Source organism: Eschrichtius robustus, chromosome 4, assembly GCF_028021215.1.
Source record: "Eschrichtius robustus isolate mEscRob2 chromosome 4, mEscRob2.pri, whole genome shotgun sequence".
Taxonomy (NCBI): domain Eukaryota; kingdom Metazoa; phylum Chordata; class Mammalia; order Artiodactyla; family Eschrichtiidae; genus Eschrichtius; species Eschrichtius robustus.
In genome coordinates this window covers 118,037,993-118,061,172 of record NC_090827.1, presented here as the reverse complement: position 1 = coordinate 118,061,172, position 23,180 = coordinate 118,037,993, and positions in this window count along the sequence as shown.

Sequence of the window (23,180 nt, the reverse complement as noted above, 5' to 3'; positions counted from 1 at the left end):
CTGCCCAAGGTCATATAACTAAGAAGTGCCGATCTCCCCTGTTACAAAGGTTATACACCTTTCCTTATACTACATGGATTTAAAAAAAAAAATGTTCTTTGTTCCATTTATAATTTTACAATTGTTTAAAGAACCAAATCTGCTTTCAAGTTCTCATTAGAAACGACTTTTTGAAATTAATTTGGAACATAATTAGAATAAGCCACACAATACATCCATGATTTGAAAAATAGTGGAAAAGTTTGGAGTAGTAACTTAGGTTCTAGTGTGATCACATTTTTGGTGTTGGAAGGGCCTTTTGAAATCTCATCAAAACATCCGCTTTGGGGATTCCCTCTGCCATCACCCTTAGGGGAAACTACTTGAGCGCATGTAGTGATAGGACATGCAGAACTTTTCAGTCAGAACTTTCCATTTTTAGCCAGTTTGAATGATTAGTAATAATACCTCACCTTTATATACTCTCTGCAGTTGACATGTTACCTCTTTTACGCATCTTGTTTCATTTACGGAAGCTTGTTCTTATTTTGAGTCCAAGTCTGTTCTCGCATTTACTTCAACTCACAGGAGGGATGGAAACTTTTTCTGTATAGAATGTAAATGAGGTAGGGGATAGTGTTGGGGTGAATAACTTCTCATTTAATATTCATGATGTGGTATCTCTTTGCTAAGGTGGTTTTGGTGAACATCTTCCTCATAGATTTGACAAAAATGAGTATGTGCTTTCCTCTTTTATGAACCCCTTTTAAAGCTACAAAACCAAGAGCTCTGCTGATGCAGATCTGTGTTTTCCCCTTCCTTCCCCCACATGCATGAAAAAGCAGCAACATGGAAGGCAAGAATAGTTCTGACCAATAGCAATAACTTGCCACCTTAGCAACAGTAGGTCTGTGGGTAGAGAATTACAAAGTAAATCCTTGGTAGCTAAGAATGTTGCTTTGCTTTTAGAAATTGAAACTTTTTTTTTTTTTTGCCATTTAATAACAGCTTTATTGAGATGTAATTTACACACCATAAAACCCACCCATTTAAAGTGTACAATGCAATGCATTTTAGCGTATTCACAGAATTGTACAACTGTCACCATCATTTTAGAATATTTTCCTCACCTTAAAGAAACCCCTTCCCTATCAGCAATCCCTCCCCATTCCTTCCACCATCACCACCCTCAGCCCTGAGCAAGCACTGATCTACTGTCTCTACCCATCTTCCTGTTCTGGACATTTCATACAAATGGAATCATGCGATACACAACCCTTGTGTCTGGCTTCCTTGTTGTAGCATATGTCGGTAGCATGTATTCTTTTCAATGGCTGAATAACATTCCATTGTATGCCACACCGCTTGGTGTTTGTCTGAAACTTTTGACTTTTGATTTAGTTGTTAACGTGGGTGAAACAAAAGAACTTTATATTACATACACTTAATTGAACTTTCTGTGCCCTTTAAAAAACACATTCTGAGGGCTTGGAAAGATGCCATACATTTTTAACTTGGGACCTCTGTCTATAGATAAGATGTATATTTGTTTTATCTACTTTCCTCATTCTTGTGTGTAACGTGTGAGTGTGCAAAAGGGAGCGTGCAATCAGATATAGTTCAAAAAGTGCATATGCAAGGCTCATGTGGATAAAATCATGCAATTTCACCAGGCCCAGCTCTAATTCCTTCATGACTTGAGTCTATGGATCATGGTGTGTGTTCCTCAGTGTAGACAGAATCAACCACACTGTTGGTGCAGCTTTCCAATCAGGCTTACATCCCCATAATTATTGTTTGATAGGTAAATGTCACCTTGTGATACGTGGGTAGGTATTCTCCATGATCAGAATTTAAAGGCATGTTCATCACTAATTTTACCTGATCTTTCACTTTGTCAGAGATTAGAATAGTCTGACAGGACTTTATTCAACAGTGCTGTTTTCTTCTAAGGATCTCCTGAAAGGGTTTGCAAATTGATATTTTCCTAATTATTTTTCTCATTTAGAAATATCAGTTATTTAATACCAATGGACACACACACACACACACACACACACACACACACACACACACACACACATATATATATATATATAAATAAAAGGAAAAGGGAAGTGTGGTGAGGTGGATAGGTAGAAGTTAATGTCAGGGGCAATGAGAAGCACTGACCATGTTCAATCTGAATTGTTTTGAGTCGGAGACATCTTATTATCTTCAATTAACTGAATATCTATTGAGGACAAGGCTTATAGTCATTCTTGTATAGTTCCAAAGGGAGGAAAAATAGTGAGGTATATTTTTTGCTCAAACATACTGATATGGAGAAAATATGCTTCTAGGAAGCAGAATTCTATCAATACTTTCCTCCTCACCCACCCATAAAGCACCTACACATCTGAGTTACCTGAAGAAGGATTTATCCATTAGAATTGTTATAAAATGGATGGATGGAACCACTTCAAATACTTTCTCCCTAAAAGTGTTCAAATAGACACAAAACCAATAATCAATGATGTTATAGGCTTTCTTCCTGGTGGGCACTATGGATACCACAAAGAACAAGGCAGGCACAGCCCTTCCTTTTCAGAACGGGTATTGAGAGCAACATTTGGAAGAGCTAGAAAGCAGAAAAGGTAGAAAAGGAAAGAGTCATTAAGAAAGCTGCTCAGAAAAAGGACGAGGTCAGAGGGGAAGAGATAGGATGCTTCAGAACTGTGGCTGGCAAGTGATAGCTTCATCCAGGTTGTGTTGGGTACACAGTGATGAACAGTATGCCATCCCAGCTCACAAGGAACTTCCAACCTAGGTGGGTGACCCACACTGTAGAGGGAAAAAAGGAGTGTTGATTGGATCCACCTGGGATTCATCCTTTGGGCACTGGCTTGTGTTTCTCTGTGGTGGTCTCACTGCATGTGGATTGTGGGTTCTTTTGGTCTGTCCTTCTAAGGATGGGGCCCTTGAGCATGGGACACACACACTGTGGCACACCTTAGGTCAGCACTTCATTAATCCCAGGATTTTCTGTGAAAATGATAAACCACAGTCCTTTTTTTTTCTTTAAGTTGTTTTACAATGTTGTGTTAATTTCTGCTATACAGCAAAGTGATTCAGTTATACACATATATACATTCTTTTAGTATTCTTTTCCATTATGGTTTATCATAGGATATTGAATATAGTTCCCTGTGCTATACAGTAGGACCTTTTGTTTATTAAACCACAGTCCTTGAGAAAATTCATACCAAAGTATTACAACTGTGTAGGAGTCTCAATATTCACATTATTATTCAGCAGAGATGATAAATGCATGGAATAAATATGGCACTGATTGAGTTCATATATTTGCATTAAGATGAATCTATTTTAAAAAATTAGGACCCAAATGTTAACTGATTTCTCCTAAACGTTCTCTACCTTTTTACTTACATTCTAACTTAAATAAATACATCCAAGTTTCATTTACAATGCTCTGGAATGTGTAGCAAATGTCCACTGGGGTACAAAAGCAGTAAATTCCCCTTTATTCTTGTTATTTATTGTGAAGACATGCTTCATTAAACAGTCCCTGCCTTGTTACTGAAACAACTTAATATGGTTTTGCACAACTAATGGTTTTCATCAGCGTTCATCATTGAGTTGTTTCCTACCTAAGAAACAGGGTTGGTATTCTAAATACTGTCTATGCTAGGATGGGGAAATCTCATTACCAAAAAGGTAGTACGTTTTAGGAGGACTAATTTAAATCAATCAACAGAATGGTCTCTGTCGAGAGTTATGTGACACTTATAATAATGTACTGCTTATGCTTTTATTTAGGGGGTTAAATATCTCTGCTACTGGCCAAGCAGAAAGAAATAACTCTTGAGTTTTGGCTTGCAGTGGTTAGGACGGGCATTTCTGAGTAGGAAAGAGAACTGAGTTTAGATGCAGGAGCAGTGTAGTCTGGCTGGGCTGTGCCATCTCTCCGGCCCTCAGTTGCCTCATCAGTAAAATGAAAGCAGAGCTGTTTGTTTTCTCTAATTTTGCTTCGAATTTTGATATTTTATATTTATCACATTATCTACTTGCTATCACCAAACATCGTTCATATATTAACGAAGGAATGAAGACACATATAGAATCAGCTCACCAAAAGAGCACTAGAAGGAAGTCTAATATCATGGAAAGAGAACCCCACTGGGAATTGGAAGACTTGGGTTTAGCTTTAGCTCTGTCAGTGACTAGCTTTGTGACCTTGGGCAAGATACTTCTCAGTAGTCCCTATAATTATTTTCAGTTCTAAGATTCTGTGAGTTCAACAATGAAGTAAAACTCAGAATGGAGGCATACAACTGTACCTGATATTATCAGGACGTGAACATTGGACTCAGGGAGACCTAGCGAAACTAGGATTTGATTTTTTTTTTTTTTAAGTACAAGATAGGTGTTAAACATTTTATAGCTTTTTTTAAAAATTAACCATTTTAAAGTATACAATTCAGTAGAATTTAGTACATTCATGTGTTGTGCAACCACCACCCGTCTCTAGTTTCAAAACATTTTTATTATCTCAAAAGGAAACCCTGTACCCATTAAGCAGTCACTCTTTCTTCCCCCTGCTCCCCTCAGCTCCTGGCAACCACCAATCTGCCTTTTGTCTCTAGGGATTTGCCTATTCTGGATAATTCATATGAGTGGAATCATATAATACTTGGCCCCTATAGTCTGGCTTCTTTCACTTAGCATAATGTTTTTGAGGTTCATCCATGTTGTAGCATGGATCAACACTTCATTCCTTTTTATGGCTGAACAATATTCCATAGTATAGATGTATCACATTTTGTTTACCCATTCATCCTTTGATGGGTATTTTGGTTGCCTTTACTTTTTTTTTTTTTGTTTTGAATTTTATTTTATTTATTTTTTTTATACAGCAGGTCCTTATTAGTCATCAATTTTATACACATCAGTGTATACATGTCAATCCCAATCGCCCAATTCATCACACCACCACCACCAGCCCCCGCCGCTTTCCTCCCATTAATATACGATATTTGTTTTTCTCTCTCTGACTTACTTCACTCTGTATGACAGTCTCTAGATCCAACCACGTCTCTACAAATGACCCAATTTCGTTCCTTGTTATGGCTGAGTAATATTCCATTGTATATATGTACCACCTCTTCTTTATCCATTCGTCTGTCAGTGGGCATTTAGGTTGCTTCCATGACCTGGCTATTGTAAATAGTGCTGCAATGAATATTAGGGTGCATATATCTTTTTGAATTATGGTTTTCTCTGGGTATATGCCCAGTAGTGGGATTGCTGGATCATATGGTAATTCTATTTTTAGTTTTTTAAGGAACCTCCATAGTGTTCTCCATAGTGGCTGTATCAATTTACATTCCCACCAACAGTGCAAGAAGGTTCCCTTTTCTCCACACCCTCTCCAGCATTTGTTGTTTGTAGATTTTCTGATGATGCCCATTCTAACTGGTGTGAGGTGATACCTCATTGTAGTTTTGATTTGCATTTCTCTAATAATTAGTGATGTTGAGCAGCTTTTCATGTGCTTCTTGACCATCTGTATGTCTTCTTTGGAGAAATGCTTATTTAGGTCTTCTGCCCATTTTTGGATTGGGTTGCTTCTTTTTTTATATTGAGCTGCATGAGCTTTTTATATATTTGGAGATTAATCCTTTGTCCATAGATTCGTTTGCAAATATTTTCTCCATTCTGAGGGCTGTCTTTTCATCTTGTTTATAGTTTCCTTTGCTGTGCAAAAGCTTTGAAGTTTCAGTAGGCCCCATTTATTTATTTTTCTTTTTATTTCCATTATTCTAGGAGGTGGATCAAAAAAGATCTTGCTGTGATTTATGTCAAAGAGTGTTCTTCCTATGTTTTCCTTTAAGAGTTTTATAGTGTCTGGTCTTACATTTAGATCTCTAATCCATTTTGAGTTTATTTTTGTGTATGGTGTTAGGGAGTGTTCTAATTTCATTCTTTTACATGTAGCTGTCCAGGTTTCCCAGCACCACTTATTGAAGAGATTGTCTTTTCTCCATTGTATATCCTTGCCTCCTTTGTCATAGATTACTTGACCATAGGTGCGTGGGTTTATCTCTGGGCTTTCTATCTTGTTCCATTGATCTATGTTTCTGTTTTTGTGCCAGTACCATATTGTCTTGATTACTGTAGCTTTGTAGTATAGTCTGAAGTCAGGGAGTCTGATTCCTCCAGCTCCATTTTCTTCCCTCAAGACTGCTTTGTCTATTCGGGGTCTTTTGTGTCTCCATACAAATTTTAAGATTTTTTGTTCTAGTTCCATAAAAAAAGCCATTGGTAATTTGTTAGGGATTGCATTCAATCTGTAGATTGCTCTGGGTAGTATAGTCATTTTCACAATATTGATTTTTCCAATCCAAGAACATGATATATCTCTCCATCTGTTGGTATCATCTTTAATTCCTTTCATTGTCTTATAGTTTTCTGCATACAGGTCTCTTGTCTCCCTAGGTAGGTTTATTCCTAGGTACTTTATTCTTTTTGTTGCAATGGTAAATGGAAGTGTTTCCTTAATTTCTCTTTCAGATTTTTCATCATTAGTGTATAGGAATGCAAGAGATTTCTGTGCATTAATTTTGTATCCTGCAACTTTACCAAATTCACTGATTAGCTCTAGTAGTTTTCTGGTGGCATCTTTAGGATCCTCTATGTTTAGTATCATGTCATCTGCAAACAGTGACAGTTTTACTTCTTCTTTTCCAATTTGGATTTGTTTTATTTCTTTTTCTTCTCTGATTGCCGTGGCTAGGACTTCCAAAACTATGTTGAATAATAGTGGTGAGAGTGGACATCCTTGTCTTGTTCCTGATCTTAGAGGAAGTGCTTTCAGTTTTTCACCATTGAGAATGATGTTTGCTGGGGGTTTGTTGTATATGGCCTTTATTATGTTGAGGTATTTTCCCTCTATGCCCACTTTCTGGAGAGTTTTTATCATAAATGGGTGTTGAATTTTATCAAAAGCATTTTCTGCATCTATTGAGATGATCATATGGTTTTTCTTCTTCAATTTGTTAATATGGTGTATCACATTGATTGATTTATGTATATTGAAGAATCCTTGCATCTCTGGGATAAATCCCACTTGATCATGGTGTAGGATCCTTTTAATGTGTTGTTGGATTCTGTTTGCTAGTATTTTGTTGAGGATTTTTGCATCTATATTCATCAGTGACATTGGTGTGTAATTTTCTTTTTTTGTAATATCTTTGTCTGGTTTTGGTATCAGGGTGATAGTGGCCTCATAGAATGAGTTTGGGAGTGTTCCTTCCTCTGCAATTCTTTGGAAGAGTTTGAGAAGGATGGGTGTTAGCTCTTCTCTAAATGTTTGATAGAATTCACCTGTGAAGCCATCTGGTCCTGGACTTCTGTTTGTTGGAATATTTTTAATCACAGTTTCAATTTCATTACTTGTGATTGGTCTGTTCATATTTTCTAGTTCTTCCTGGTTCAGTCTTGGAAGGTTATACCTTTCTAAGAATTTGTCCATTTCTTCCAGGTTGTCCATTTTATTGGCATTGAGTTGCTTGTAGTAGTCTCTTAGGATGCTTTGTATTTCTTTGGTGTCTGTTGTAACTTCTCCTTTTTCATTTCTAATTTTATTAATTTGAGTCCTCTCCCTCTTCTTCTTGATGAGTCTGGCTAATGGTTTATCAATTTTGTTTATCTTCTCAAAGAACCAGCTTTTAGTTTTATTGATCTTTGCTATTGTTTTCTTTGTTTCTATTTCATTTATTTCTGCTGTGATCTTTATTATTTCTTTCCTTCTACTAACTTTGGGTTTTGTTTGTTCTTGTTTCTCTAGTTCCTTTAGGTGTAAGGTTAGATTGTTTATTCGAGATTTTTCTTGTTTCTAAAGGTAGGGTTGTATAGCTATAAACTTCCCTCTTAGAACTGCTTTTGCTGCATCCCACAGGTTTTGGATCGTCGTGTTTTTGTTCTAATTTATTGCCAGGTATTTTTAAATTTCCTCTTTGATTTCTTCAGTGATCTCTTGGTTATTTAGTAACATATTGTTTAGCCTCCATGTGTTTGTGATTTTTACGTTTTTTCCCCTGTAATTCATTTGTAATCTCATAGCGTTGTGGTCAGAAAAGATGCTTGATATGATTTCAATTTTCTTAAATTTACTGAGGCTTGATTTGTGACCAAAGATGTGATCTATCCTGGAGGATGTTCCATGCACACTTGAGAAGAAAGTGTAATCTGCTGTTTCTGGATGGAATGTCCTATAAATATCAATTCAATCTATCTGGTCTATTGTGTCATTTAAAGCTTCTGTTTCCTTATTTATTTTCATTTTGGATGATCTGTCCATTGGTGTAAGTGAGGTGTTAAAGTCTCCCACTATTATTGTGTTACTGTCGATTTCCTCTTTTATAGCTGTTAGCAGTTGCCTTATGTATTGAGGTGCTCCTACGTTGGGTGCATATATATTTATAATTGTTATATCTTCTTCTTGGATTGATCCCTTGATCATTATGTAGTGTCCTTCTTTGTCTCTTGTAACATTCTTTATTTTAAAGTCTATTTTATCTGATATGAGTATAGCTACTCCAGCTTTCTTTTGATTTCCATTTGCATGGAATATCTTTTTCCATCCCCTCATTTTCAGTCTGTATGTGTCCCTAGGTCTGAAGTGTGTCTCTTGTAGACAGCATATACATGGGTCTTGTTTTTGTATCCATTCAGCAAGCCTGTGTCTTTTGGTTGGAGCATTTAATCCATTCATGTTTAAGGTAATTATTGATATGTATGTTCCTATGATCATTTTCTTAATTGTTTTGTGTTTGTTTTTGTAGGTCCTTTTCTTCTCTTGTTTCCCACTTAGGGAAGTTCCTTTAGCATTTGTTGTAGAGCTGGTTTGGTGGTGCTGAATTCTCTTAGCTTTTGCTTGTTTGTAAAGCTTTTGATTTCTCCATCGAATCTGAAAGAGATCCTTGCCGGGTAGAGTAATCTTGGTTGTAGGTTTTTCCCTTTCATCACTTTAAGTATATCATGTCACTCCCTTCTGGCTTGTAGAGTTTCTCCTGTGAAATCAGCTGTTAACCTTATGGGAGTTCCCTTGTATGTCATTTGTCATTTTTCCCTTGCTGCTTGCAATAATTTTTCTTTGTCTTTAATTTTTGCCACTTTGATTACTATGTGTCTTGGCATGTTTCTCCTTGGGTTTATCCTGTATGGGACTCTCTGCACTTCCTGGACTTGGGTGGCTATTTCCTTTCCCATGTTAGGGAAGTTTTCGACTATAATCTCTTCAAATATTTTCTTGGGTCCTTTCTCTCTCTCTTCTCCTTCTGCGACCCCTATAACACGAACGGTGTTGCATTTAATGTTGTCCCAGAGGTCTCTTAGGCTGTCTTCATTTCTTTTCATTCTTTCTTCTTTCTTCTTTTTCTCAGCAGTGAATTCCACCATTCTGTCTTCCAGGTCACTTATCTGTTCTTCTGCCTCAGTTATTCTGCTATTGATTCCTTCTAGTGTAGTTTTCATTTCAGTTATTGTATTGTTCATCTCTGTTGTTCTTTAATTCTTCTAGGTTTTGTTAAACATTTCTTGCATCTTCTCGATCTTTGCCTCCATTCTTTTTCTGAGGTCCTGGATCATCTTCACTATCATTATTCTGAATTCTTTTTCTGGAAGGTCGCCTATCTCCACTTCATTTAGTTGTTTTTCTGGGGTTTTATCTTGTTCCTTCATCTGGGACATAGCCCTCTACCTTTTCATCTTGTCTGTCATTCTGTGAATGTGGTTTTTGTTCCACAGGCTGCAGGACTGTAGTTCTTCTTGCTTCTGCAGTCTGCCCTCTGGTGGATGGGGCAATATAAGAGGCTTGTGCAAGTTTCCTGATGGGAGTGACTGGTGGTGTGTAGAGCTGACTGTTGCTCTGGTGGGCAGAACTCAGTAAAACTTTAATCCACCTGACTGCTGATGGGTGGGACTGGCTTCCCTCCCTGTTGGTTGTTTGGCCTGAGGCAACCCAACACTGGAGCTTACCTGGGCTCTTTGGTGAGGCTAGTGGCGGACTCTGGGAGGGCTCATGCCAAGGAGTACTTCCCAGAACTTCTGTTGCCAGTGTTCTTTTCCCCACAGTGAGCCACAGTCACTGCCCCCCTCTGCAGGAGACCCTCCAACACTAGCAGGTAAGTCTGGTTCAGTTTCCCCTGGGGTCACTGCTCCTTCCCCTGAGTCCCGATGCACACACTCCTTTGTGTGTGCCCTCCAAGAGTGCAGTCTCTGTTTCCCCCAGTCCTGTCGAAGTCCTCCAGTCAAATCCCACTAGCCTTCAAAGTCTGATTCTCTAGGAATTCCTCCTCCCGTTGCTGGACCCCCAGGTTGGGAACCTGATGTGGGGCTCAGAACCTTCATTCCAGTTGGTGGACTTCTGTGGTATAAGTGTTCTCCAGTCTGTGAGTCACCCACCCAGCAGTTATGGGATTTGATTTTTCTGTGATTGCGCCCCTCCTACCATCTCATTGTGGCTTCTCCTTTGTCTTTGGATGTGGGGTATCTTTTTGGTGAGTTCCAGTGTCTTTCTGTCAATGATTGTCCAGCAGCTAGTTGTGATTCTGATGTTCTTGCAAGAGGGAGTGAGAGCACGTCCTTCTACTCTGCCATCCTGGTTCCTCCAGCATCCATTTTATAGCTTTTAAGATTACCTTTGACAGAACTTTTTAAAGTTTGAAGAGGTGGAGGATTGTTACTTCTACCCCATAAGTCCTCTGAGTTTGGAACTAATTGAGAAATGGGCAGAGCCAGATACATCTGGATCAAATGGCTATTAAGGCTGAGTCTGGGTATGGAGCTTAGGTATTCCCTTAGTAGTGGAAAATTTGATTGTTTCTGTTTTCCCCTAAGTATAAGCTTTATGATGGTCCAAAGAATACTGTAGAGAAAACATACTCAGAAGTACTGCTTTGCTTCTGCTGAATTCTAGTAGTTGACATAGAGGGAGAAATTTTGGGTCCTGACTCTTGTGTATGTAGTACATGAAGTTTAGGATCCGGAGGTGAAGGCCAGAGGCAGTGAGGTGTGGGGGGAGCCAATACAAATAACTGGGGTGTGGGTCTGAATACAAAGCCCTATAAGGAGTTTTGTTAGTCTACCCTGTTCTGGAGGACCCCAAAATATTTTTCATCAGGGCCTGAACTTCTCTCTCTTGCCATAGTGAAAGCCCTCTATCTTTGCAGACTTGAAGGAGTGAAGGTAGAAGGGCTGAGCCACGCTTGTGCAGTTCTTTCTTCTAATCTCCCAATCATCTGTGTGTTGTTTGGGACACACATAGGGGCATGTGGGGAAAGTGGAGGGAGTTTTACCCTAGAAGCCCTTTCTCAGAAACATGAGACTAGGGCACTGGCAATTTTTCCTAACAGGCTTCCTTATCTTTCTACTTGTGGTGGCAAATATTTATTAGAAATATACCTTTTCTTATTAACACTATAGCTGAATCTACACTTGGCAAAACTGGTACACAATTGTATATTAATTAGCCTGAAAACTCCCCCCCCCGCCCCCACTCTTGGTCTTGACTTAGGGCAAACACATGAATATTGTCTAAGAATTCCATGGAAATGTTCAAGTCTTTTTCCCAAGGATCCTTGGGGAGAATGAATTAATATAAGGTTTATTCATGGAGGTCAAGGGGTTGGTTACTTAGAGGTCTTTAGATCATACTGAGGTCTCTTTCTCTGGGGGAGCTAACCTAATACATTGCTCATCACTTTTGCCCTGACTTCTTTTTTTTTTTAAATAAATTTTATTTATTTATTTTTGGCTGTGTTGGGTCTTTGTTGCTGCACGCGGACTTTCTCTAGTTGCGGCGAGCGGGGGCTACTATTTGTTGCAGTGCTCGGGCCTCTTATTGCTGTGGCTTCTCCTGTTGCAGAGCATGGGCTCCAGGCCCGCGGGCTTCAGCAGTTGTGGCATGCAGGCTCTAGAGCGCAGGCTCAGTAGTTGTGGCACGCAGGCTCAGTAGTTGTGGCTCGCGGGCTCTAGAGCACAGGCTCAGTAGTAGTGGTGCACCGGTTTTTTTGCTCCGTGGCATGTGGGATCTTCCTGGGCCAGGGCTTGAACCCATGTCCCTTCCATTGGCAGGCAGATTCTCAACGACTGCGCCAGCAGGGAAGCCCAGCCCTGACCTCTTTACCAAAGCTTGCTACTATAACATCTGGTTTTATATCAGATCATGCTAGATTAGCTTACTTGGGGGTAACAGAAATCCTGGGAGCTTTGGTGGAAATACTGATGTCTTGATGTAGAGGTGACTTAAATACGGTGTAGCCTAGAAAAAAGAGCAGCTTTCATCTTCCCAGATGCCAGTGTACCTGTCTTTGTGAATATGCCTCATGGACAGTCTCCTGGACTCTGTCATCCTTCCCCTGTATGTGTGTCTCTGTGTGTGTGTGTGTATATATATATATATATATATACACACACACACACACACACACACATATATATCAGAAACAATGAGACTAGTTTTGCGTCAGAACTGGGAAAGAATACTTGGTAAAAGAATATCTAGAAATCTAAAGACTAAAAATGAATAAAACTGAGTAAAATTTAAAATAAAACTAGGATTTGTGATAGAGCAGACTACAGGTTCAAGTACTACATCTATGGCAATTGCTTTCTGAGACCACTGTAAAATACACAAGTGGCCTCGTATCACATCAACTGAATGCAAAGAAAAACCATGAAGCCAGGTGCTATTCCAGGGACAGTGGAGGGGGAGAGGGGAGCGAAGAAGATGACAAAGCCCTGGTTTATTGCCATCTGGAGCCCGCCTACCTGGCTTAGAATCTTGGCTTTTCACTTTATCTTAGGAAATTGTTTCAATACTCTGTGCCTCAGTTTCATCCTCTCTAAAATGAGGTTAGAAATGGTATCTGGTGTTCCAAGAATGTCCATGTTGGATGTGATGTGGTAAAGCTGGTACAGCCAAAGTAGGGAGGCTTGGAAGGAAGAAGTTGATTATGCCCACAGGTTCCAGAGAGGGGGTCACTGAATACCATTCAGGGCCATGGGGGAAGTTCCAGGTCTTGTTCAGGTGGCAGAAGACAGTAGAGAGGGGAGAGTATGGGCCAGAACTTTTATTGGGATTTCCTGGGGAAAAGTAGTGCAGGGCAAACAGAATGGCAAGTTTGAATAATTCCTGTGGACTTCAGGCTAAAGGAGTAGTTTCTTGTTGTCCAGTACCTGGCCCTGAGGTGATTTAGCACAGGGGAAATATTGGCTTGGTGTGCGAGGGTTAGATATAAAGAGGTGTCTGGGGACTCGGGATTGGATGGTTTGTATATGAGAGATGTGCTCTTGGCTGAGACTTCTATGGTCTTTAAGAATTGGCTAGCCCTGGGAGGGCCATCTGTCTCCAGGTCTGGGAGGGGCATCACTCCCTGGGTCATTGAAGCCCCCAAATGCCAGAGCATCAAAAATACAGAAATTAAGAAAATATAGTTATTATAATCATATGATCAATGGATGCCAAACAGACACATACAGAATCTAAGAAAACAGACTACTTAATTGTGAGGTTTAATGATTTAATATACATGTAGTCCAACAGGCCAAGCTGGTCTCAGGTCCCCAGGCTAACTGCCTGGGAGGCTGAGGCATGGAGGGGAGCAAGGCTCCCTCTGCCATGAGTAGACAGGGCCCAGAACAATAAGGCCTTGTAGAGCATGTAGGAGAGCTTGCAAAGCAGTTGGAGAGTTGTAAAAATGGTCTGTGATGAGTGGCATGTTGGGATTGTATAGAATAACTAAGATGAAACAACTTTTATATGTACATGAATTTCAAGCAGCTAATTAATTTTATAAAATGTAGGTCAAACTATATAGAACATCAAATGGATTAAGAATTATTTACAGAATTTTAACTGCTTTGATTGGCATTTTGTTGATATCCAGGAAGAAGAAAAACAGGATATAAAAGGAAATAAGCTAATAAGAGATATTTTCTTTTACCTAAAGATAGAGACCAGCAGTTACTGTGGTTGACTCACGTTTGAGACAGCCATAGTGTCTACACCAAGGGTGAAGTGAACTTGAGGATGCCATGGGTGTGACACCAGGAAGGACAGGTTTTGCCATCTCTGTCACCATGTCTATGAACCTGAGTTACGTGGTGGGAGTGTCAGACTTGGATCTACAAGATTTGGTTATGGATCTATCTCTGCTACTTCCTAGCTATGTGACTTTTTGTCATTCCCACCTGTAAATGGGAACAATAATGATTTAACAGGACAGTCGTGGGGTTTCAGTGAGGTAATATTTTTGAATATTTTCAGAGAGAGCTCATTCTCACTATCCTTAGCTTCTGTTTCTAGTCACAATAGCTGTCCCAAGGGCATCTCCTGATTTCTAGTGGAGTTCACTAGGTAGGTAGACAATTTACTCATGCTGCTATTGGGTACTCAAATCTTAGATTCTTCATTGCTTATGTGAATGGATGAGAGTTTGGGCTTTGCATTCTATCTGACTTTACTCCTCTAAGCCTTAGTTTTCTCATCATTAAAATGAGGATAATAATAGCATCAACCTCATGGGTTGTCATGATAATTAAACGAAATTACACATGTAGAACACTTAGCTTAGTACCTGACACATAATAATCACTCAGTAAATGGTTGTTATTATGAATATCATTTCATGTACACATGAAGGAGTTTGACCTACACTTCTGGGATTCAGATACAAACTAATCTATGTCTCATTAGCAGAATCAGTGAGAAAAAAATAGAAGTTAACTAATGTTATTAAATAATTGGTTAAAAGAACTGTTAGCAAAGGACAAATGAATCTTCTGTATTTTTCAGCAAAGCTCTACTATAACTCAGGGTGTTTCTCTGAGAAAATATAACATTCTAATAAAAATCTGTTCACTGTCTAAGACATATGAAAAATGAAACTTAGTTTTAAAAAGAAACCCTTTACAGCCACTATGGAGAGCACTATGGAGGTTCCTTAAAAAACTAAAAATAGAATTACTGTATGATCCAGCAATCCCACTACTGGGCATATACTCAGAGAAAACCATAATTCAAAAAGACACATATGCCCCAATGTTCATTGCAGCACTATTTACAATAGCCAGGTCATGGAAGCAACCTAAATGCCCATCGACAGACGAATGGATAAAGAAGAGGTGGTACATATATACAATGGAATATTACTCAGCCATAAAAAGGAACGAATTTGGGTCATTTGTAGAGACATGGATGGATGTAGAGACTGTCATACAGAGTGAAGTAAGTCAGAAAGATAAAAACAAATATCGTATATTAACACATATATGTGGGACCTAGAAAAATGGTACAGATGAACCAGTTTTGCAGGGTAGAAATTGAGACACAGATGTAGAGAACAAATGCATGGACACCAAGGGGGGAAAGCGACGGGGGGATGGTGGTGGTGGTGTGATGAATTGGACGATTGGGATTGACATGTATACACTGATGTGTATAAAATGGATGACTAATAAGAACCTGTTGCATAAAAAAAAAAAAAAAAAGAAACCCTTTGTTGTAGTACTATCACTTGAGTAGTACCTGCAGTGAATGCTATAGAAATTCCACTGGTTCATCTTCAAAGAAAGCTTCTAGGGAGAGGCGATTTTAATGTTCATGTGTGCCACAGAAGTTGTGAGATAATGCTTGGTAATTAGCATAAGCTTGAAGCCAGATAGCTGGAAAAACATGTTCCAGGACATTGCAGATCAAATCATATTTCTATAAAAAGAAACTGCGGGATGTTCAACTGACAGATCATCAACCATAAAGGGATAGTTTAATGGATTTCAATCATTATCTAAACACAAAATCACAGAGCCAAGTTTATGTGCATTGTTAATCATACATTGTGAACCCGGTACAAGAAAATGTAACAGAAGCATCAGATGAGATGTTTTCCTTTTCTGATTTTTAAATTGCAATATTTGATTTTTGAGAATCACTGAAAAAGAACGGTTTCTTAGAGGAATTGCGCTAAGGGATGTGCATGCTCTTATTGGAGAAACGAAATGGTGGAACAGAGGAAGAGCTCTGAAAACACTGTGAGTGTTTTATAAAACTACTGAATTCCTTGCTTTTGCTAGTATTCCAGAAGAAAACATGTCCCAATCCAGAGGATTTGTATGTATATATATGTGTAAGGTTTTTTTTTTGTGTGTGTGTGTGTATTTTAAACCAGCAGACACTTTTAAAATTTTAAATTATACTAGTCACCCAATTATTTCCTAAACTATTTTAAACTAACTGCTCTTCTTTGAAAATATTAAAGAAATTATATATCTTGCAGACTTATGAAAGTTTTAAGAAAATAAGGATATTCATTATGGTAGATGGTTACAAAATAAATAAAATCAGTAGCTTTCTAATATTGCACATTCTTATAAGGAAAACATAAAGGGAAAATATTCCATTTCCATTTACAAATAAATGCATCTAATATCTAGAATAGTCTTAACAAGAAATATGAAGGAACTGAATGAATGAGATTATAACGTTCTACATAATAGCATAACAAAAAGGTTTGAGAACATGACAAAAGATTTGAATAGAGAGACATACCTTAGAAAAAGTAGACAATTTTTATAAAGAGGTTAATTTGGTTTAAATTTATTTTGTACACAGTGTATTATCAATTAAAATCCCTATTTATTTTGGGGAGGTTGATGAGGAACTTGGCAAAATGATTCTAAATGCACTTTGAAGAATAAACATGCAAGTATAGATGAAAGAATTCTGAAAAACAGAAATACTAAGAAGGAATATTGCCTAAACAGATGTTAAATTGTGTCATAAAATAGCTGAAGTTAAAACAATGTGAGAAATAGATGGTTAAGAAACAAATTGTCCATCCTCAGCCCCAAGTATGTATAGGGATTTAGCATTTGAGAAAGTTAGAATCTTGAATCAGTAAGGAAAATATGCATTCGTGAATAAAATGTTTGTCTAGTAGGTAACCAGTTGGGGAAGAATGTCATTTCTACCATGCTCTTTACATAGTTATACTTGTTAAAAAGTATAAAAGTAAAAGTAGCAGAAGACAATATGGGCAGATTTTAAAGAAAATATTGGGGTGAAAAAGTATGATTTTCTAGGTATGATGTGAAAGCCAGAAACAATAAAAAAGCAGATTGGTAAATTTAAGTATAAAAAGTTAAATGTTATAAATGGAATAAATACTACACATGAGATTGAAAGATCAATGGCTAGTAGGAAAAAGAATTTTCCACATATATGATAGCCAGAAGTCTTCTATCCTTTATATACAGAAATCTCTTACAAATTAATAAGAATGTAAACCCCAACAGAAAAATAGGCAGAATGCAAAAACACAGCTTACACAAGAAACACTTTGGTTGTGCATTAAAATTAGTGGGAGACCAAGATCAAAAGAGGAGGAGAATTGATGTTAAACTTAGATAAAAGTAAAAAAACAGATTTCTCACTAGTGGAATAATAAAATGCTTTTGTTATGGTGTATTTCAAACTTTACTGCATTGCTTATAGAAATACTTGTGTTATATACTGAATGTGATTCTAATCTTCACCAAAGGTCTTTTAAAATTAAACTGAAAAAAAGAAACCACCTAAGCAAAAAAGGGTATTAATTGGTTCACATAATTGGAAAGCCCAGAGGGTATACTAGCTTTAGGCATGGTTGGATTTAGGGCCACAAACTTTGTTCCTCTGCACCGGCTCCAATCTCTGATTGGCTTAATGTGGTGGGCCCTCTTCGTTCAAGTTTTTCATCTTACAGAACTAAGCAGCTTCAGTAAAGAGAGCTTTTCTTCCCGCACAGTTCAGTTGAGTATCACTGTACCAACTTGAATCACATGACCATTCTGGAACCCATCACTAGGATTAAAGAGATGGACTAGGCTGATGGATCAGGTATGAATTTCATGTCTACCCATAAATTAGACCATCTGAACCACATGGACTGAACGTAGGGACAAGTGGTGCCAAGAAAGATCAGGGAGTTGTGATAAGGAGATGGGATAGATTCTGAGCAAAAATTGAACTTGTATTTTGAGGTAATTGTAGATTCATTTGCAGTGCAAGAAATAATATATGGATATTCCTTTACCCAATTTCCCCCAATCGGAAATCTTGCAAAACTATAGTACAATATCACAACCCAGATATTACTATTCATATAGTCAAATACCAGAAGATTTTTATCACCACAAGGATTCCTCCTGCTGCCCATTTATAGCCACACCCACTTCTCCTCTTCCCTTTCCCCATCCTAAACCATGGCAACCACTAGTCTGTTCTCCATTTCTATAATTTTGTCATTACAAGAACGTTGTATGAATGGAATCATACAACTTGTAACCTTTAGGAATTGGCTTTTTTCACTGGAGATTGATTTAGGTTGTTGAGTATATCAATATTGTTTTGTGTTTTTGAGTAGTATTTCATGGTATGGATGTATTGCGGTTTGCTTAACCATTCACCTGTTGAGGGACATCTGGGTTGTTTCCAGTTTTGGCTATTAGACATAAAGCTGTTAGGAACATTAGTATACAGGGTTTTGTGTATCCTAAAACCTGGGATTTCATCTCTCTGGGGTAAAGTCCCAAAAGTAAAATAAAGGTGCTTTTAAATGAAGACCATTTTATCCTAAAGAATGTTCCCACACTTTTTAAAAAGAGTTTTTCAAGGGTTTTCTCTTGTCCTCAGCTGAAGGGCTGATGATGAAACCAGAGTTAAGCAAGCAAAGAGAAAGTTTTGGGGATAGTTTCAGAAATAGAATGGATGAACAAACAAGTAAAAAGACAGTGGGGAATCATTGTGCTCCAATGATTCCTTAGGTTGATAAGCTAAGGCAAATCCAAGCAAACTTCCATGAAGCCAAAAGACTTCTTTGGAAGTTTTGAGATACGACAAATGCCATCTGGAACATCTCAGGACTTTTGACAATATCCTTTAAAGTGAGAGTTACATGAATGAGTTTGAACTTTTTCTTGAATAATTATATGCTTCTTTTAAATGGAATAGTTTCAAAAATGATTAAAACAAAATCTCCCAGGAATGCTTTTAACTAGCAGTAGGATTTGAGCTTACTTTTTTATTTGAAAAATCCTTTTTGCCCTACTATGGTTTTCCTGTAGGAAAGAATGATTTATTTTTCCTAGAAACAAGAATCACTGCAGTCTGACAATAAATGTTTTTGAAGAGTAATTTATTATGATAAGTTAGGAACCCAACACTCCTGGAGTTGAATCATACCAACATAGACTTTGAAAACACATCTTTATTTGAGCCCAACACATTCCTAATATGACCTGGTTAAGCTGATTGACAGACTGTATATAACGTGCATTCACTTCTATAAAACATTTTTATTATAGGATCTCACACCAAAAACAGAGTAGAAAGTTGTAACCGTGTCAGAGAACCTGAATGATATCCATAGCATTATTATTATAATTTAATATTCATTGAGTACCAGCAGTGAGCTAGACTTTCTATAAGACACAGCAGGAGAACTGGTCCCTGTCCTCTAGAAAACCACTCTGTATGTCACACTCATATTGAGGCCTTCTGTTTCTTTCTGAAAGCAAAACACAAGAAGTTGTCATTTGGAATGGATAGAATGATTCTGATTAAATGAAAGCTCAAACTTTAAATTAGCTGTAGCACCATGCCTTACATATCATAGTCAGTCAGTGAATAAGTTTAATTTATTTAAACTTAAAACTTCATCAAACTTCAGCTTACATCATTCATTTTATAGTATTTATTAAACACTTGCCATATGCAAAGCTAAGTGGAGAAAAGGTATGAAGGTAAGAGCATGTGATGTTTGGGGCAATGATAAATTATCCAGTGGGATTGCACTGCATGAAGCAGAAGTGACCAGATAGGCTGCTTTTGGCTGCAAGTAACAGAAAATATAAGTAACAGTGGCTTACATAAATAGGGTTTCATTTTTTTCTCATATAACAAGAAGCAAGAACATAGGTAGGTGGTTACTGACATTTTTGATATTGCTCACAATGCCATCAAGAATATAGGCACAGTCTAGCTTTCCATTCTGTCTTCCTTCATTTACTGGGTTTTTCCTCTTCTGCTTGAGGCCCCATGGTTTTTAATATTGCTACCACAACACCAGGCATCCTATCCATGCAGGAAGAAGAGGGAAGAGGAGGTTCTAGCCAAGTCTGTCCATTTTATCAAGAAATATGGTCACTCCTAGTTGCAAAGGAGGGTGGAAACAACATTATGAATATTATCTTAAAATGATCATAATTCACCCCCTGGAAATGAGCACATACGGACTGGAGTTCTGAGAGCAGAAACAGGGCAGATTGGCCACTGGCAGGTGGAGGAAAATCAAGTTAGTGGCAAAATCTTCGGGGCCTTTCAGGCAGGTTTAGGAGTTTAGGCTTTATCAACAAAGATGTAGTATTTAATATGAGTCTTCAGTCAATGGATTGGGTGCTTGATTGTCATAAAGCACTGGAATACTTCTAAGGTTTTAGGTTGCATTGTGCTTATGAAAATTTTCTTGGTATTCTAGCTTTATGTCCTAGAAAAACTACTTGCCAAATAGGTCTTACAGAGGGAGACTTTTGCAACCTATTTAGCAAAATGACCAGGAAAATATAAGAAAAGATGGACCTGTTATTCATCCACCACAAGCCAGGTTTATCCTGGAGCAGCCTATGTGGCTTCAGAATTACCTGAAGATTTGAGGGAGGGAGATGCAAGTGTCCCCTGGAACCTGGCAGTCCGAAGTGACTGGCACATTGTTTTCCCTCCAACCCGTGCACTTGACTGCCTTTAAGAGAATTTGCGAATTCAACACATACATACTCAGTGCCTCATGTCTAAATGTGACATGAAAATAACAATGGGATGTTTTTGGAATGCCATCTGTATACACAGAATTTGCCTGACTATGTGACACCATGCTATGCTTAGTGTTCATTTAATTAACTCTCTCTTAAAGTGGATTTAACTTACTATTAAAATACCAATAATCTTTGACCTAATATGGCAGATACTAGGAGGTCTAAAATATCACGATTTATAATATTTTGGAAAAAGATTCCTTTTAAGGAAAGTGTTACAAAGGAAATTTAAGAAAATTGAGAGTTTAACCAGCTGTTTTCCTACCTAGTGAATATGCGTGTACTTGGTATTTGTATGGTATGGGACTTACAGATTTGGTGGTGAGGTGGTGTCTATCTTTTTCTGTATCACTTGGTCCTAATTTTTAGTGATTATGTAAATTGTTGATCTTTTGGAGGTTTGTTTCCTTTTCTGTTGTTGTTGATTTTAATGAGTTTGTAATAAATTCTAGACCTTTGTAAGAAACGGGATCAGTATTGGCATGATTTTTTAAAAGCTAAAATTCTTAGTGGTTTCCTTATTACAAATGAAAGGATACACAAAGGATATACAAAGGGAAGATTCAGACTTGTTCAGGAAAGAGAAGGAGATCATTATGCCTTAACTTGCTTCATACCATGTTCCTTTCCTGTGGGAAAATATGAAAATGTGGTGATTCATTAAGACCGGTTAACCAGGAAGTAGAGTCCCTATGGCCATCTCATATCTAGAAGCAAAATTATATAACTCTTACTAAGACAGATTTAATCAACGAGAACCAAGCCTTGAGGCAATGACAGATAAACAGATATATAAGTACTGGTGACATTGTAATTAAAAATCTGGTGATTTTTGACTGATCTAAAAGGCTATCTAAAAGCATTTTATCAGGCTTCTTGTATCATCATTGTCACATAGGTTATACTACCATTTCATGGAATGTTGTTCTGCTATATCCACTAGAAATTAGGGACTTTAGTAGTTGGGGTCTAGCTGATTCAGAATGGGTCCTGAATATACATTTCTGGAGCAACCATACAAGGGTCTACCTATAAGGGTTTTAGCTCTAGATGAATTCTGTAGGTTACATCAGAACCTCTGCACTCTGTATATCTAAGTTGTAGGTATGATAACTTTATTCCTTACATTAGGATTTTTCTTTACTGTTATAATTTTTAACCTTTTGTGCCTGTGGTGTGCAGATTACTTCAGTTTTCAGTGGACAATTTTAAATTTTCAACACAGATGTGTTCTGTAAATACAGGTGACCCTTGAACAATGCGGTGGTTAATCTACATATAACTTACAGTTGACCCTCTATATCCATGGTCTGTATCCTCGGATTCAACCAACCATGGACTGTGTAGTAATGCAGTATTTTTGAAAAATGTCTGCATATAAGTGGACCTGCATAATTCAAATCCTCATTGTTCAAGAGTCAACTGTAATGACGGCTGTAGTTGGGTTGTTAGAGGTCCACACGGAAGATAAGATCTCAGGGTGTTCCTTTGGTGTCATGGAGCAGGATGCAAGAGGATTGTTCCTTCCTCCCTTTGGCCTTCCTCCCTTCCTAGACACCCTGCATTTCCTCTTTGGGTACACATTTTTAGGAACTGTTTCAACCCCTAGAATTAAAATGTTTGACAAAAAAGAAAACTGAACATCGAGTGTCTCATAGCTGCGGAGTTAGAAATAGTGGTCGGGTCTTCCCTCTTTTGACTCAGTGTGCTTTCTTATTTATTTATTTATTTGTCTATTTATTTATTTATTTATGGCTGTGTTGGGTCTTCGCTGCTGTGCGTGGGCTTTCTCTAGTTGCGGTGAGCGGGGACTACTCTTTGTTGCGGTGCGCAGGCTTCTCATTGCGGTGGCTTCTCTTGTTGCGGAGCACGGGCTCTAGGCGCGCGGGCTTCAGTAGTTGTGGCTCATGGGCTCTAGAGCGCAGGCTCAGTAGTTGTGGCGCACGGGCTTAGTTGCTCCACGGCATGTGGGAATCTTCCCCAACCAGGGCTCGAATCCGTGTCTCCTGCATTGGTAGGCGGATTCTTAACCACTGCGCCACCAGGGAAGCCCTAATACTGCATTATTTTAGGTACAGCATTGTTTTCCTGGCATATGTAGTTTCAGAAAGTATTCAACTGACTTGCAGAATGGAATCTAGGCAATTAAGAATACTTGGTCTATGAAAGTACATTTACGTGTGTTCTTTATCTTATGTCTGGTTTTAATGGGTCTACCCAGAGAATAGCTCCATTTGATGAGACTTCCCACTAAAAAGATACCATGGTACTTTGAGCGAGGCTAAATA